Here is a 15,757-nt window from a genome sequence, read left to right on the forward strand (position 1 = left end):
GATGGCCATAACCCTTTCATTAATCAGGACTCCAGAATTGGGGGTGGGGTGGGAGGGGAAAGCTTAGTTAAGAAAGAAAGGGTAACAAGAAAGGGATGGTGGCACACATCTTTAAATCCAGCACCTAGGAGGCAGAGGCATACAGATCTTTCTTTATGGGTTCAAGGCTATGGAGCAAGTTCCAAGACAGCCAAAACAAAACAAAACACAACACACAAAAAACAAAAAACAAACAAAAAAGCAAAACAAAACAAAAAAAACAGAAAAGAAAGAAGGAAGGAAAAAAAAGTCAAAGTCCCCTTGTAGAAGGGATTATGAGGTTAACAGTGCTTTGAGTATTTTTAATTACCTCCCTGGATTGATAACCCATAATCTAAGCGATTAAAATAAATTATATTTTAATAACATGAACACAAGCTCAAGTAACCCTCGTCTCCTGTGTCTGATACATTACTCCACATGTGTCAGTATTTTGGCTCCATTTGATCTTCTGTGGCTGGCAGGATAATTTCCCTGATAATGGTGTCCAAGTACTAATCCTTGCCCACCCAATTCACATAGCAGGTGTAATTTATTAATAAGTGGACTTTGAGATGGAAATGTGCTACTTCTGTGGGTTATTTGTGTATAACCAGTTTATTGAGATGAGATTTTAAAGGTAGAAGACAGAGATTTCTTTAAAAAAGTAATCCATCAGAGAATGCTGACAAGAAGACTTGCTCAATCATGGGTAGCTTGGAAGACAGGAGAAGGTTCTAAGAGCCAATTGAGGTGTGATCACTAGTGGAAAACACTTGGAAAGACTGTCACCACCCATGCAATGAGATGTTTTCTGACAGCAACTTAGATGAGCAATTAAAAGGATGGTCTTCTAGAACCCTGAGAAAAAAATAAGTTAATGGTCTTATCTTTAAAATCAAAGTAAAACTTATGTTATTGTCCCCCTCAATTAGTAGCATTGTGATGCTTATATTGTGGGGTACATGGCATCACTACAGAAGAAATAGGAAAAAAAACATAGCTATGGCTACAAAGGTTATATATATATATATATATATATATATATATATATATGTGTGTGTGTGTGTGTGTGTATACATATATATATATATATATATATATATATATATATATATATATATATTTAACAGCAGGTGCTGTTAAATATGTTAAAACTGGCACTCTAAACTCCAAGTTGTAATTACTGTAGGAACAGTGAGTTTTCATATACACGTAAAGAAAATTAAAATTTTATTTGACATATTTTGAAACATTAAATATATAAAATATTAACACATTTAGCACCAATAATGCATAATTCATGACAGTGTAAAGAAATCAATGTTCAGCAATAAACTCATTTCTTGTTCTTTACACTTTCCTAAGCCACATTATTTCCTAAGCACTGCAGCCCTCATGATTTATTCTATGACCCATGTTTGGTTTTCCTACAAAATGGTAATACATATTTTATAACTTACTATGCAATGTCCTCAAAATCTGACAGCTGTGGAAAGCCATGTACTTTGCAATAAATAACTAAAAAGAATATGTCATATTTTATCAAACCATAATGCTATTAATAAACTGAATAAATTTCATACAGTCCCAATTAAGCTCTAATTTAATGTTGTGTATATATAAAGTAACAAGAAATTTATATGAAATCACATGCTTTAGTTTTGGAATCTGAAGTTAAGAACTACAGTCATTGAAGATTTGAGTTTTGCATAAATTCCAAAGCATTGGAGAGTGAATTAAAATTCTAATAACAGATTACATCTGAATTCAATGAAAAGTTTTAAATGTAAGTGAAAAGAAAATTATTTTTTTCTCACCAAAATGTTCTAAAATTAAAGGGTATCTTCTAAGTTACTGAACTAAAACTAACAATTTCTGCAATGTGAATGAGTGGGATTTGACCTCCATCCCATTTGGTTTTCAATTATAGATTAAGGAGACTTTATGGTAACAATATCTTATTGACTGCTCCAACATTCTATAGAGTGAAATAGGCATTTTATAAATTTTAATTCAATAGGTAAGCTTGCAGATCATTAGTCTAAATCCATCAGCAATTTATTTTTTTGGTAAGCTAGTGGATTTTTAGAATCAATATGCCTCCTAAAGAGCTGAACCATTCATTACTGCTTATTTGTTGGAGGGATCTGACTAAAAGCAATTTTGAAGTAGTCTTAACTCTGCTGACTTTCAGTGTCGTCGTTCATCATTTAAGGTCTAACTGTCAAAAAATAGACTTTACCAGTAGTATTTGTAGAAACTTTACAAACAATAACACCTATTAAAAGGCATAAACATTTTTTTAATGAAAGGAAAAAGTCAGATATGAATGGGGTGTTATGCCAAAGTCTAGTTTAAGCAGGTCAGAAAAACTGGAGAGGAGACGTAGAGTACATACTACAAAACACACAGGAGATACAACACACTGGCACTCTTTAACAAACAGGAGGCAAAAGTTAATTCTTCATTTTATTTTTCTCTTTCTTCTTTTTCTCTTCTGACTCTCATTTTTCTTTTATCCCTCATATACCACCTAAGATAACAATTTCTATACAAGAAAAGATTACCTCACAGCAAGTTATATATTTTACAAAAACAAATTAAACTCCTTACACAAGAGAAAATCACGTTATGATCACACAAGTTACAAGTGTTTCTTAGAAACCCACAACAGTTAAAGATTTTCCTTTGTATTAATTTGCATAATTTTCCCATCATAACATCTTCACCCCCAAAGCAATGTATTCACCTAGAAAACAAACTGAACCCACTCATTCCAGAGAAATTGTCATCAAGAAATAGAGCCATATACTCAAGGCAGAAATCATGGCAGAAAATATTACAATCAGGATAGAACCTAATTTTTGCATAAAACCAATATATGGTGAAATAAATGAAGTCTCCTGAAAACACAACTGATATATATATATATATATATATATATATATATATATATATATATATATCGAGAGAGAGAGAGAGAGAAAGAGAGAGACTGATTTCATAAAAAAGAGCAGTAATTCATGTAACTAAGGAAAATTTATGAAAATCTATGGCATCAGAGATTCAAATATAGTGTTTTGATGTAGTGGCCATAGAACAACGTAGACTAATTCAAAGTTTTAAAGTTGCAGATGTCACTGTGATATGTTTGCAATAACTGGACAAGCTTTAAAATAGGTTTGGTTTCACATTTAAATTGTGAGAAGGCACTAAGATTTTCCAAATTAATATCTTATACTATTCCATACACTGTATTCCTTCAAATTAATTATATTGCTTTTAATATTTTAGATTATAATATATTTTTACCTTCCTACACATCCCTCCCTGCTCTCCTTCAAATTCATGACCTATTCTTCCATTAATTACCTGCATTGCCTATATAATACAATTTATATGTATGTTTTCAGGCTGATCACTAGGTATTAGAATAGCTGATTTGTGTGCTATTCCTTGGGGAAGACTTTCTACACTTTCAGTATTCCTTAATTGCCTAAGTTCATGGGCTTTTCCTCACCCACTTTGGAATGTCTATTGGTAATGTCTTTGCTTAGCTTATGCCTAGGGAGTCATGCTGGTGCGATGTTATGGACACAACTTCTGACATTTTTAGAATACATAACCTCACAGCAAAACCCTGTTCCTTGGTTCTAACAATTTTTCTGTCCCTCTCCTCCCTGAGTCACCACATCTAGATGTACTATGGACTGCTTTCCAAGCACAGAGAACTTCTCCTTTTAGCATCTGTAGTGCATTTACATCTGTGTATGGCTTTGAAGTGGTAATGCCTTTCACATTCACTCTCAGTTTAATTTTATAATAGTTGGTTAAGATAAGTAGAGATGAGTAAATGTCCCTATTTAAAACAGGATAAAAATTAATATTTAGAGGAAGTCAGAGAAATGCTATAAATGTGTATTTTATTTTAACTGCAATATGCTATGGGTTTTTGGCAGTATTTGCTACATAAGTCAAGTTCCTTAGCTACAGACCAGAGAAACATTCCAACCTAAATATACTCAGGCTTCAGAGAGCATAAATTATTCAAAATATGTTTGGAATGCACAAAAGCTGATTGTAGGTGGATTTGGCACACTGGGGCAATAGTAAAGTTGATCCCATCCCAGTTAAAAAGCATCCAGTCCTAAAGCTTCACCATGACTTGCACAATCTTTCTCAAGACAACAACCAGCACAATAAATATTATCTCTCTATCCAGGAAACTAGATTCCAAAGTTAAAATTTGATTAATCAGGGGCAACCAAAGCCACATCTGAGCCCTGGTTTGGATATAACACTGAAGAAGATGATCAGAAACACTATGACTATACAACAGTACACATGCTGTTAGTCTCACTCATAGCATAGCATAATTAGTGCTTAGATAAGCCACACTCTTGTCTCTTGAAAGAAAGGGACCACTGTCTCAGTTGTCATGGGTAACTCTGGCTAATGTTATATCTTCTCTTATAACTCAAACTCTGCCTTAAGTGTTTGTAAAATCTTTAAGATAACCACAACAAAATGTTTAATATAAAATAATAGAAACATGAAAAGGACAAAACCCCATGATATTAAGCTAATAATGCACATGGTTGAGCAAAGAGTATATGAGTAGTGGCTGTTGCTTTCATATTTGTATTTAACAAGGTATACATCAGTATTTATAACGTTAACATCTTTGAGCCAGTCAGCTCAAGATAGGACATATTGTCATATATCAGGCCATGTTTCTTACCTGGTGAAGGTACACAGGCTTATATTCAATGTATACAAGTTCTTAGTGAATATGTGTTCTTAGATAACTTTTTATTCTTCTTAATACTCCATTCCTTGAGAGAATATTATTTCATTTGGGGATATAATGCCTTGTCCTTATTTACCTTACTAATCAAGCCAGGTATGCCAGATAATGTTATTTGTTATGATGCTGGGTACATTCTTTAGCACTAAATGACTCAGAAGTGTTTTGCTAGCCCTTACCTATTGTCAAGATAGGCTAGATACAAACTCATTTTTAATGTTTGTCTGCAATGCACAAAACCTAAAGAGAATACTATTACTCAATGACCCGATATCCTACCATATTTCAAAGCCAGTGGTCAATAAACCTCAAATTATTTGATACACACTGAAAAAAGTTTATAAGGAAAAGTAGGAAATGAAGTTTATGTGTGAAATAAATGAGTGTTATCTGAAGAACCTACCTTAAAAACACATATTCCTATCATACTAAGGGATCTAGAGTGAGCTGAAATGATTCAGATATGGAAAGTAGGTATGCACTCATGACTTTAGAATGGTACCACAATGTTTTTCTCCTTATACAGAGATTGTTTAGTTAAAGAGAACAAGGTCAGTCTCAATGAATGTTGTGATTCTGTAAATAGAGTAATTAATAAAACTCAAAGGTTTACAAATGTCTGGACAGTTAGTACCCTGACCACTGAGTATAAAACCACTGCTACTTTGACTTATGTGGTCCTCACCTATATCAAGATTATCTCAGTTGCTCATCTTTGTCTGGCATCACAAACTTTCAAAGGAAATCCTTCAAGGATACTGGCAGATGCTATGACTCCCAAAATCTGTGTCCTTTCTTAGTGTCTTGTGGAAATGAGTTTCCAAGTATGAGGCCAGCAGCTGGGGGTAATAATGGTGATAAATGATCAATAAATCTCCGGTAACATATTGATCTCCTTAAATCTTTAGCTATTTCTTTTTTTTTTTTTTTTTCCGTTTCTTTTTTTTATTTATTTATTTTAATTTTATATAACAAAGTCCAATTAAATGAAAACAAACATTTATACACAATATTTGGGAATTTGGGCGTCGTTCTTTCCAAACTACTTCCTGCTGGTAAGGGGCGCTGTCTTGGGGGGGATTCGAAGAAGATTCAGATAGCCTGGCTGTAGTCTGTAGGGCTGTTTTGTCCAGCTGTTTTGAATGTAGAATTAGCTTGTACTCTGTTTCAGGCGGTAACTATTTCTTTTACAACACTAAGGTGTTTCTGCCTACTTAATCATTCATAATAGAATATCAATGGGACCACGTTTTAGTTGCCAAGCAAGCAAGACATTTATAACTACTTGACTATTATAACTACTCTTATTTCACCTTGTGTGGTCCTCAATGAAATCAAGAACTTACCCAGTGTCTCATCTCTGCCTCCCACCACCAGTTTCTCAAGTACACTGAAAGTACTCATGTTCATGACACCAATGTACTCTTCAGTGCCTGTGTGGGAGGGAGAAGCCATAAGAACTAGTACCTGCAAGAAGTGATATCTGAGGCCATAACAAAATAACTGCAAAGTTCCTATTCCCCTTAAATCTTTTGATATGAAGACTGAAGAGATGTAATTGATAGGTGCCATTTAGGGGATCACAACAAATGCATCACACACACACACACACACACACACACACACACACACACACACACTTATTTTACCTGAAAAGTGGATATTTCAAAGTAACATTTTATATAGCACTCTGTGTGTGTGCGTGCGTGTATGTGTACTATATAAGTGTGTACTATAAAAATATCTGTTTTCACTTCAAATCAGCACAATATCTGAAACTTTACTTCTCATTCAGAACATGCCTTTAACCAGTGGTGATGAGTATACTTCTCACCTGTGATACAAACAATGAGCAGTGACATATGCCATTTTGCATATGGACAAGCAAAGTCTTGGTATCTACATTCTCTAAAAATAGACTCACATCCTCCTTTTTCTATTATAGTCTCCTGTCAAAACACATAATAAGATATAAGACTAAAAATTATCAAATCAATAATGTTGAAACATACTGTGATCTGTAAGAAACTATGAGTATTTATTTGTGGGTGTAGGAATGAATAATTACAAATATAAAGAGTAAACACAATGACATATATACATTTGATATGTTTTTTGTGCTTTGTTTTTTTTAATTTATTTTATATAACAAAGTCCCTTTAAATGAAAACAAACATTTATAGACAATATTTGGGAATTTGGGCGTTGTTCTTTCCAAACGACTGCCTGCTGATAAGGGGCGCTTGTCATGGGGGATTCGAAGAAGATTCAGAAATCCTGGTTGTAGTCTGTAAGGCTGCTTTGTCCAGCTGTTTTGAATATAGGATCACCTGGTACTCTGTTTCAGGTGGTCTGGCTTGATCAAAACACATTAGTCTGGAAGGAATCCACATCTTTTCATTTTCTGTGGAAACAAAAATAGAAATCCTTTTCCCCAGTAACTTGTCCTTGAACTTAAATTTTGGATTCAAAGCAATTTTTTTTAATTTATTATTTTACATGTCGATCCCAGTTCCCTCTCCCTCCCTCCATTCTTCCATCCTTCCCTCCCTCCCTCCTTCCTTCCCTCCCTTTAACCCTCTCTGCCCTCTCACATGCACTCTAACCACCCTCCCCTCCCATCCCCCCACCCCAATTCCATATGTAGGGGAATGCCATCCAGTTGGAGTCATGTAGATCTGACAGGTCATGTGAAGTAGGGACTAGGGCTTCTCTCCTGTCTCTAGATTAAGGCAGTTATCCCTCCATGGGGGATGTGTTTGCAAAGTCCTTTTGTGCACCAGGGATAGTTCCTGGCTCCACTGACTGAGGTCCCTTAGACTGCTCAGTCTTTCTGGCTGAGACCCATATGTAGGGGAGCCTGAGTCAATCCCATGCTGGCTTCCCAGCTATCAGTCTAGTGGCCCCTTACTACTCCTTGTTCAGGTAAGCTATCTGTGTGTGTTTCTGCCTCATGGTCTTGTCCTCTCCATCTGCATCTGGGTTCTAGTTCAACTCAGTGTTTATGTATGGGGTGTTTGATCCTGTTTCCAATAGGCATTAGTTGAGGGCTCCATGGATAAGTTAGTTGGTGATATCACTCTCCAGGAAGGGCATTTATGATAGCCTTTCCCCGGAAGCTCAAATGGTTAGTTGGGAGCAGTCTTGTAGTTCTCTAGACCTTTCTTTGTGTACAATTTTATCTTCCAACCAATATTGGCTCCATCTTTTATGTTCCCTCTGTGTGTGTCTCTCTCTCTGTCTCTCTCTTTCCTGTCTTCTATTCCTAACTAGGCTCAATCTTCCTGGTCGCACATGTTTTCCTTTCCTCCCCATCGTTTTTTCCTACTTCTCTCTCCATTCGCTGCCCCACCCCACACTTCCCATGAGCTCTGGGGAACTTGTCCCTTCCCAGGTCTCTGAGGGACTTTATATGAATCTCTTAGAATACACCTTGTACCCTAGTTCCTCTGGTGGTGATCTTTTGATCTAGGTCTAAAATCCATATATGAGTGAGTACATACTGTGTTCCTCTTTTTGTGACTGGGTTACCTCATTCCGGATGGGTTCTTCAAGTGCCATCCACTTGCCTGCAAATTTCAAGATACCATTATTTTTTTCTTCAGAGTAGTATTCCATTGTGTAGATGTGCCACATATTCATTAACCATTCTTCAATTGAGGGGCATCTAGGTTGCTTCCAGGTTCTTGCTATTACAAACAGTGCTGCTATGAATATAGTTGAACAGATGTCTTTGTTGCATGGTTCTGAATCCTTTGGGTATATGCCTAAGAGGGGGATTGCTGGGTCCTGTGGTAAGCTAATTCCCATTTTCCTGAGGAACCGCCATACTGATCTCCAAAATGGCTGTATGAGTTTGCATTCCCACCAGCAGGGGAGGAGTGTTCCCCTTTCTCCACATCCTCTCCAACATAAGTCATCACTGGTGTTTCTAATTTTAGCCATTCTGACAGAAGTAAGATGGTATCTCAAAGTTGTTTTGATTTGCATTTCCCTGATAGCTAAGGATATGGAGCATTTTCTTAAGTGTCTTTCAGCCTTTTGATTTCCTCTATTGAGAATTCTTTCTTCAGTTCTGTACCCCATTTTTTTTTTTTTTTTTTTTTTTTTTTTTTTTTAGGGTTATTTGGTGTTTTGTTGACTAGTTTCTTGAGTTCTTTGTATATTTTGGAGGTCAGCCCTTTGTCGGATATAGGATTGGTGAAAATCTTTTCCCAGTCTGTGGGCTGCCGTTTGGTCTTGTCCACTGTGTCCTTTGCCTTACAGAAGCTTCTAAGTTTGAAGAGGTCCCATTTATTAATTGTTTCTCTCAGTGTCTGTGCCCCTGCAGTTATGTTCAAGAAGCGGTCTCCTATACCAATTTGTTCAAGGGTACCTCCTACTTTCTCTTCTAAGAGGTTCAATGTGGCTGGATTGATGTTGAGGTCTTTGATTCATTTGGACTTGAGTTTTGTGCATGGCGACAGACATGGGTCTATCTGCAGTCTTCTACACACCCTCATCCAATTGTGCCAGCACCATTTGTTGAAGATGCTGTCCTTGCCCCCATTGTATAATTTTAGCTGTTTTGTCGAAAATCAGGTGTTCATAGGTGTGTGGGTTAATATCAGGATTTTCAATTCAATTCCATTGGTCTACCTGTCTATTTTTATGCCAATACCAGGCTGTTTTCAGAACTATAGCTCTGTAGTAGAGCTTAAAGTCAGGAATGGTGATGCCTCCTGAAGTTCTTTTATTGTAAATGGTTGTTTTGGCTATCCTGGGTCTTTTGTTTTTCCACATAAAGTTGATTATTATCCTTTCAAGGTCGGTGAAGAATTGTGGTGGGATTTTAATGGGGATTGAATTGAATCTGTAGATTGCTTTTGGCAAGATTGCCATTTTTACTATGTTTATCCTACCTATCCAAGAGGATGGGAGATCTTTCCATTTTCTGGTATTTTCTTTAATTTCTTTCTTCACAAAGTTCTTATTATATAAGTCTTTTACTTGGTTGGTAAGCGTTACACCAAGATACTTTATGTTGCTTGTGGCTATTGTAAAGTGTGATGTTTCTCTGGTTTCTTTCTCTGTCTCTTTATCATCTGAGAAAAGTAGGGCTACTGATTTTTTTGAGTTTATCTTCTATCCTGCTTGTTTGCTGAAGGTGTTTATCAGCTGTAGGAGTTCCCTAGTAGAGTTTATTGGGTGGCTTATGTAAACTATCATATCATCTGCAAATAGAGACACTTTGACTTCTTCCTTTCCAATTTGGATCGCCTTGATCTCCTTTTGTTGTCTTATAGCATTAGCTAGAACTTCTAGTACAATATTGAAGAGATGTGGAGAGAGAGGGCAGCTTTTTCTTGTTCCTGATTTTAGAGGAATTGGCTTAAGTTTCTCTCTATTCAGTTTGATGTTGTCAGTTGGTTTGCTGTATATTGCTCTTATTATGTTTAGGTATATTCCTGTTGTCCCTGATCTCTCCAAGACCTTTATCATGAAAGGGTGTCGAATTTTGTCTAAGGCTTTTTCCGCATCTAGGGAGATAATCATATGATTTGTCTTTTTCTGTTTTTTTATATGGTGGATCACGTTGATAGATTTTTGTATGTTAAACCATCCCTGCATTCCAGGGATGAAGCCTACTTGGTCATGGTGGATGATTTCTCTGATGTATTCTTGAATTCGATTTGCCAGTATTTTCCTGAGTATTTTTGCATCAATGTTCATCAGGGATATTGGTCTGTAGTATTCTTTCTTAGTTGTGTCTTTGTGAGGTGTGGGTACCAAAGTTATTGTGGCCTCATAAAAAGAGTTTGGCAATGAACCTTCTGTTTCTATCTAGTGGGACAGTTTGAGGAGTGGTGGTATTAGGTCTTCCTTGAATGTCTGGTAGAATTCTGCATTGAATCCATCTGGCCCTGGACTTTTTTTTTGGTTGGAAGGCTTTCGATGACTGCTTCTATTTCATTGCGGGTTATAGGTCTATTTAAGTTGTTTGTCTGTTCTTGATTTAATTTTGGTAAGTGATAGTTATCCAGAAATTTGTCCATTTCCTTTGAATTTTCAATTTTTGTGGAATACAGATTTTCAAAGTATGACCTGAAAATTGTCTGGATTTCCTCTTTGTCTGTTATTATGTTCCCCTTTTCGTTTCTGATTTTGTTACTTTGCATGTTCTCTCTCTTCTTTTTCGTTAATTTGGATAAAGGTTTGTCTATCTTGTTGATTTTTCTCAAAAAACCAACTCCTTGTTGCATTGATTTTTTTGTATTGTTTTCCTGGTTTCTATTTTGTTAATTTCAGCCCTCAAGTTGATTATTTCCTGGCGTCTACTCCTATGGGGTGAATTTGCTTCTCTCTGTTCTAAGGCTTTTAGTTTCGCTGTTAATTCTCTTATGTGACTATCCTCTGTTTTCTTCATATGGGTACTTAGTGCAATGAACTTCCCTCGTAGCACTGCTTTCAAGGTGTCCCATAAGATTGGGTATGTTGTGTCCTCATTCTCGTTGAATATTAGAACATCCTTAATTTCTTTCTTTATTTCTTCTTTGACCCAGGAGTGGTGCAATTGCACATTGTTCAGTTTCCATGAGTTTGCAGGGTTTCTGCTATTTGTGTTGTTGTTGAATTCCAATTTTAAAGCATGGTGGTCCAATAAGATACAGGGGACTATTCCTATTCTTTTGTATCTGTTGAGGTTTGTTATGTCTCCTAGTATGTGGTTGATTTTAGAGAATGTTCCATTTGGAGCAGAGAAGAAGGTATATTCTTTTGTCTTTGGGTGGAATGTTCTATAGATGTCTGTTAACCCCAGTTGAGACATAACTTCTGTTAATTCTTTTGTTTCTTTGTTGAGTTTTTGATTTGTGGTCCTGTCTAGTGTTGAGAGTAAGTGTGTGAAGTTTTATATGAGCTTTGGGTTTTAGTAGTGTTTCTTTTACGAATGTGGGTGACTTTGTATTAGGGGCACAGATGTTCAGAACTGAGACTTTGTGTTGATGGATTTCTCCTGTGAAAAATATGAAATGACCGTCTTCATCTCTTTTGACTAATTTTGGTTTGAAGTCTAACTTGTTAGATATTAGGATATCTATGCCTGCTTGCTTCTTATTTCCATTTGATTGGAAAATCTTTTCCCAACCCTTTATCCTAAGGTAATGTCTATCTTTGAAGCTTAGATGTGTTTCTTGTATGCAGAGGAAGGATGGATTCTGTCTTCTTATGCATTCTGTTAGCCTGTGTCTTTTTATAGGTGAGTTAAGACCATTAATGTTGAGGTTAAGGACCATTGATTGTTGATGCTTGTTTGATTTAGGTTTGTTGTTGGCAGTGGTATTGTGAATATATTAGTTCTGCTTTACCCTTGGTTTCTGGTGTAGTTGGATTATCTGTTGCCTACATTTTTGTGGGCGTAGTTACTTCCTTGGGTTGGAGTTTTCCTTCCAATACTTTCTGTAGGGCTGGATTTGTAGATACGTATTGGGAAAATATGGTTTTGTCATTAAATATCTTGTTCTCTCCATCTATAGTGATTGAGAGTTTTGCTAGATATAGTAGCCTAGGCTGGCATCCGTGTTCTCTTAATACCTGTAGACCATCTATCCAGGACCTTCTGGCCTTGAGGGTTTCCATAGAGAAGTCAGGTGTAATTTTGATAGGTCTGTCTTTATGTGTTACCTGTCCTTTTTCCTTTGCTGCTCTTAATATTCTTTCTTTATTCTGTATGCTAGGTGGTTTGACTATTATATGCCGAGGTGTCTTTTTTCTTTGGTCCAGCCTAGGGGTTCGGTATGCTTCTTGTACTTTCATGGGCATGTCCTTCTTCAGATTTAGAAAGTTTTCCTCGATGATTTTGTTGAATAGTTTTTTGGCACCTTTTAGCTGGACTTCCTCACCTTCCTCTATGCCTATTATCCTTAGGTTTGGCTTTTTCATGGTGTCCCACATTTCCTAGATGTTTTGTGTTAAGTATTTGTTGGATTTATGATTTTCTTTGGTCGATGAATCTATTTCTTCTAGTTTATCTTCTGCACTTGAGATTCTCTCTTCCATCTCTTGAATTCTGTTGGTTATGCTTATGTCTGTAGTTCCCTATTTTTTGCCCAGCTTTTCTATTTCCAGCATTCCTTCGGTTTGTGTACCTTTATTTTCTCTATTTCAGTTTTCAAGTCTTGAACAGTTTCCTTCACCTGCTTAATTGTTTTTTTCTTGGCTTTCTGTACTTTCCTTCAGGAATTTGTTCATTTCTTCCACTTTTTTGTTTGTTTTTTCCTCCATTTCTTTAAGGGATTTTCTCACATCTTCTTTGAGGGCCTCTATCATTTTTATGATGGTAATTTTTAAGTCGTACTCTTCTGCTTCCTCTGCTTTGTTGTTTTCTGTTCTAGTTGGTGTAGATTTCCTAGATTCTAGTGTTGTCATACTTGTCTTTCTGTTGTTAGGTGTTTTCTTGTACTGCCTTCTTCCCATAGCTTCTTCCAGTAGGTGTTGGTGGGGCCTCCCCTTCTCTCTATGGTACTTCCCCGGTGGGATTATGTGGGACAGAGATTCAATATCTGTAGCTCTGTGTGGTCCAAGCTCTCTAGGAGTTCTCTCTGCAGACAGGGACCCAGGGATGGGGTCAAGGATGAGGATCCAGTAGAAGATGCCAGCAGGTACTCACAGTGGTCCTGCAGAGATAGGCAATTCTCTGGGAGGGGCCCAGGACTCCAGCAGAGGACTGGAGGTGGGGTCAGAGACCAAGCAGGTGGATATTACGGGTGATCCTGAGTGGATAGTCAGGTCTCCTTTGTTCAGAGTTGCTCTGAGAAGACTCCAAAGTAGGGTGGACTGTTGGCTCCACCCTCTGTCCCAGTGCTCAACCAGAGTGGCAGGATCGTGGGTAGGGTAGGGCACAGGGTAGGGTGTGCAGGCTCGTGGTGGGAATGGGTGGAGGTGTATCAGAGCACCAAGGGTGCTCTCGATGGGGACAGGATACAGGAGCAGTAGGATCAGGGGCCAAACCAGGGAGTTCAGGTGTGGGGGGAGAGGTTGTAGGGGAGAGGCAGCCCCGATTGGGCCAAGACTCATCTCTGGCCAATAGCTGGCAGAAGAGAACAAAGGCTGTGCTGAATTTGGGAAGGTTTTGCAGGATAGTTGGATCTCACGGAAACTGGAACTCTCTAGCTGAGGCTTCTTTCTTTAGCAGAGGCCCAAAATGGGGGGTCCAGATTCATATTTCTTTAGAGCTATTTATTTTAATTTCTTTTTATTATAATCTTGGATTTGCATATAATTTAAATATGGAAACACTTTACTACTTACCTGATGTTCATATCAAAATGTATCCAAATTAAAACTAATTAAATTTTAATAGATAGTAGTAATTTTAATTTTAAAATAGGTGATGAGATATGGGTTAATAATCTTAGGTTATCAATAATAGAAATAAAAATATAAAATTATTCAAAGAATATTATGTTATGCTAGCTGGAATTGTGTAATGCAGGTTGAAATTTCTTGCTGCTTAAACCACATCTTGCTCAACATATCATATGAAACCACTGTCTTTTAAAAAATGCTTTTTTGTCATTACTTTTCTTAGATCATGAAAGGCACTAAAGAGAATGCTGTAAGTAGGAAAGGGACTGGTCTGCTTCATCTCTCTTTCTACTACTATTCACCATGTCTATTTCTCAAAAACAGTAACCATTTTACAAGTCCTTTTGTGCATCCAAGCAAAAAAGATACTTCCTACATATTATCTGAACTAAAATTTAAATAAAATGAATTAAATGAACAAATTACTATTATTTTCTTAGACTACACATGTGATATTTTGGATATGCAATTTCTAGCAAAAGTAATAGTTCACTGTTACAGAAAGTTCTTTGTTCTACAGTCTGTTAATTCTGTGGAAAACCATGGGCGCTATGGCCAGAACTATTACAGACTATGTGGAATTCTGTGCTACAAAGGTAGACATATAATAATATAGCAATTACTATTGCAGTTGTTATGTGTGTTCTGAAAGAGTGTTTTAAGGAGTACTGGAGTACTGCTGGTTATCACTACTTCACTACTTTTTTTTTTTTTTTTTTTTTTTTTTTTTTTTGACCAAAAAAAAAAAACAAAACAGGTGGATGATTTGGAATGGTATATGATAAACATTTCTTTAAAAATGTAAGTATTTGTGTGGTTCAAAGTATAGCTACTTTGAAATATTTCCTTTTATTCTTTATTTTTTTCTTTGTCAGTACGGAATGTGGTAGGGTAATGTTTAGGGAATTTTTAACAGTTTTCTGGATACTTTATATTCCCATATCATAGTAATGTGCTTAATTTCACCTCTAAATCAGACATATCGAACACCAAAAGGTAACATCTGTTAACAGGAAGGCAAGTCCTGGGTTATCTAGTTCTTTTACTAAAAACAATGCTTTATCTAGTGTTTTTTACCCAGAAATCATATATTGAAAGGTTTTCCCAAGAGCAGAGACATTTGTTAATTTATTGTGTTGTGAATAAGTTCACTTCCTTTGTTTTTAACAAGAATATTAACAAGTCATGATTATATAAAATTTATCTTATGAGATGAAATAATGCATGTCCTATCATAGATATATATTACATATAAATTATATAAAGCTGTGTAAGTAGAGTTCCATTAGAAAATATAGTCAAATGCATTGCCTGTAACAAATATAGTAGTGTGAAGCACTCAAGGATAAGATTATAAGTATGAAATAGCATCTACATAGATGTTTCTTTATAAATATTGAAAATTATACCTCTGATATAATTTCCATACTTGGAAATATTTTATATTTAATGAATTGAATGAACTGAGGCATATGCTGTTAGGAGATTGCCTCCTTATTAACGTCATTCATGGCCCAAGGAATAGCTAGCTGCCATCAGCAAATCATGACTGGGTAAATGAATTATACATGGGAAAACATGTAT

Source organism: Phodopus roborovskii, unplaced genomic scaffold (assembly GCF_943737965.1).
Source record: "Phodopus roborovskii unplaced genomic scaffold, PHOROB, whole genome shotgun sequence".
NCBI classification, from domain to species: Eukaryota; Metazoa; Chordata; class Mammalia; order Rodentia; family Cricetidae; genus Phodopus; species Phodopus roborovskii.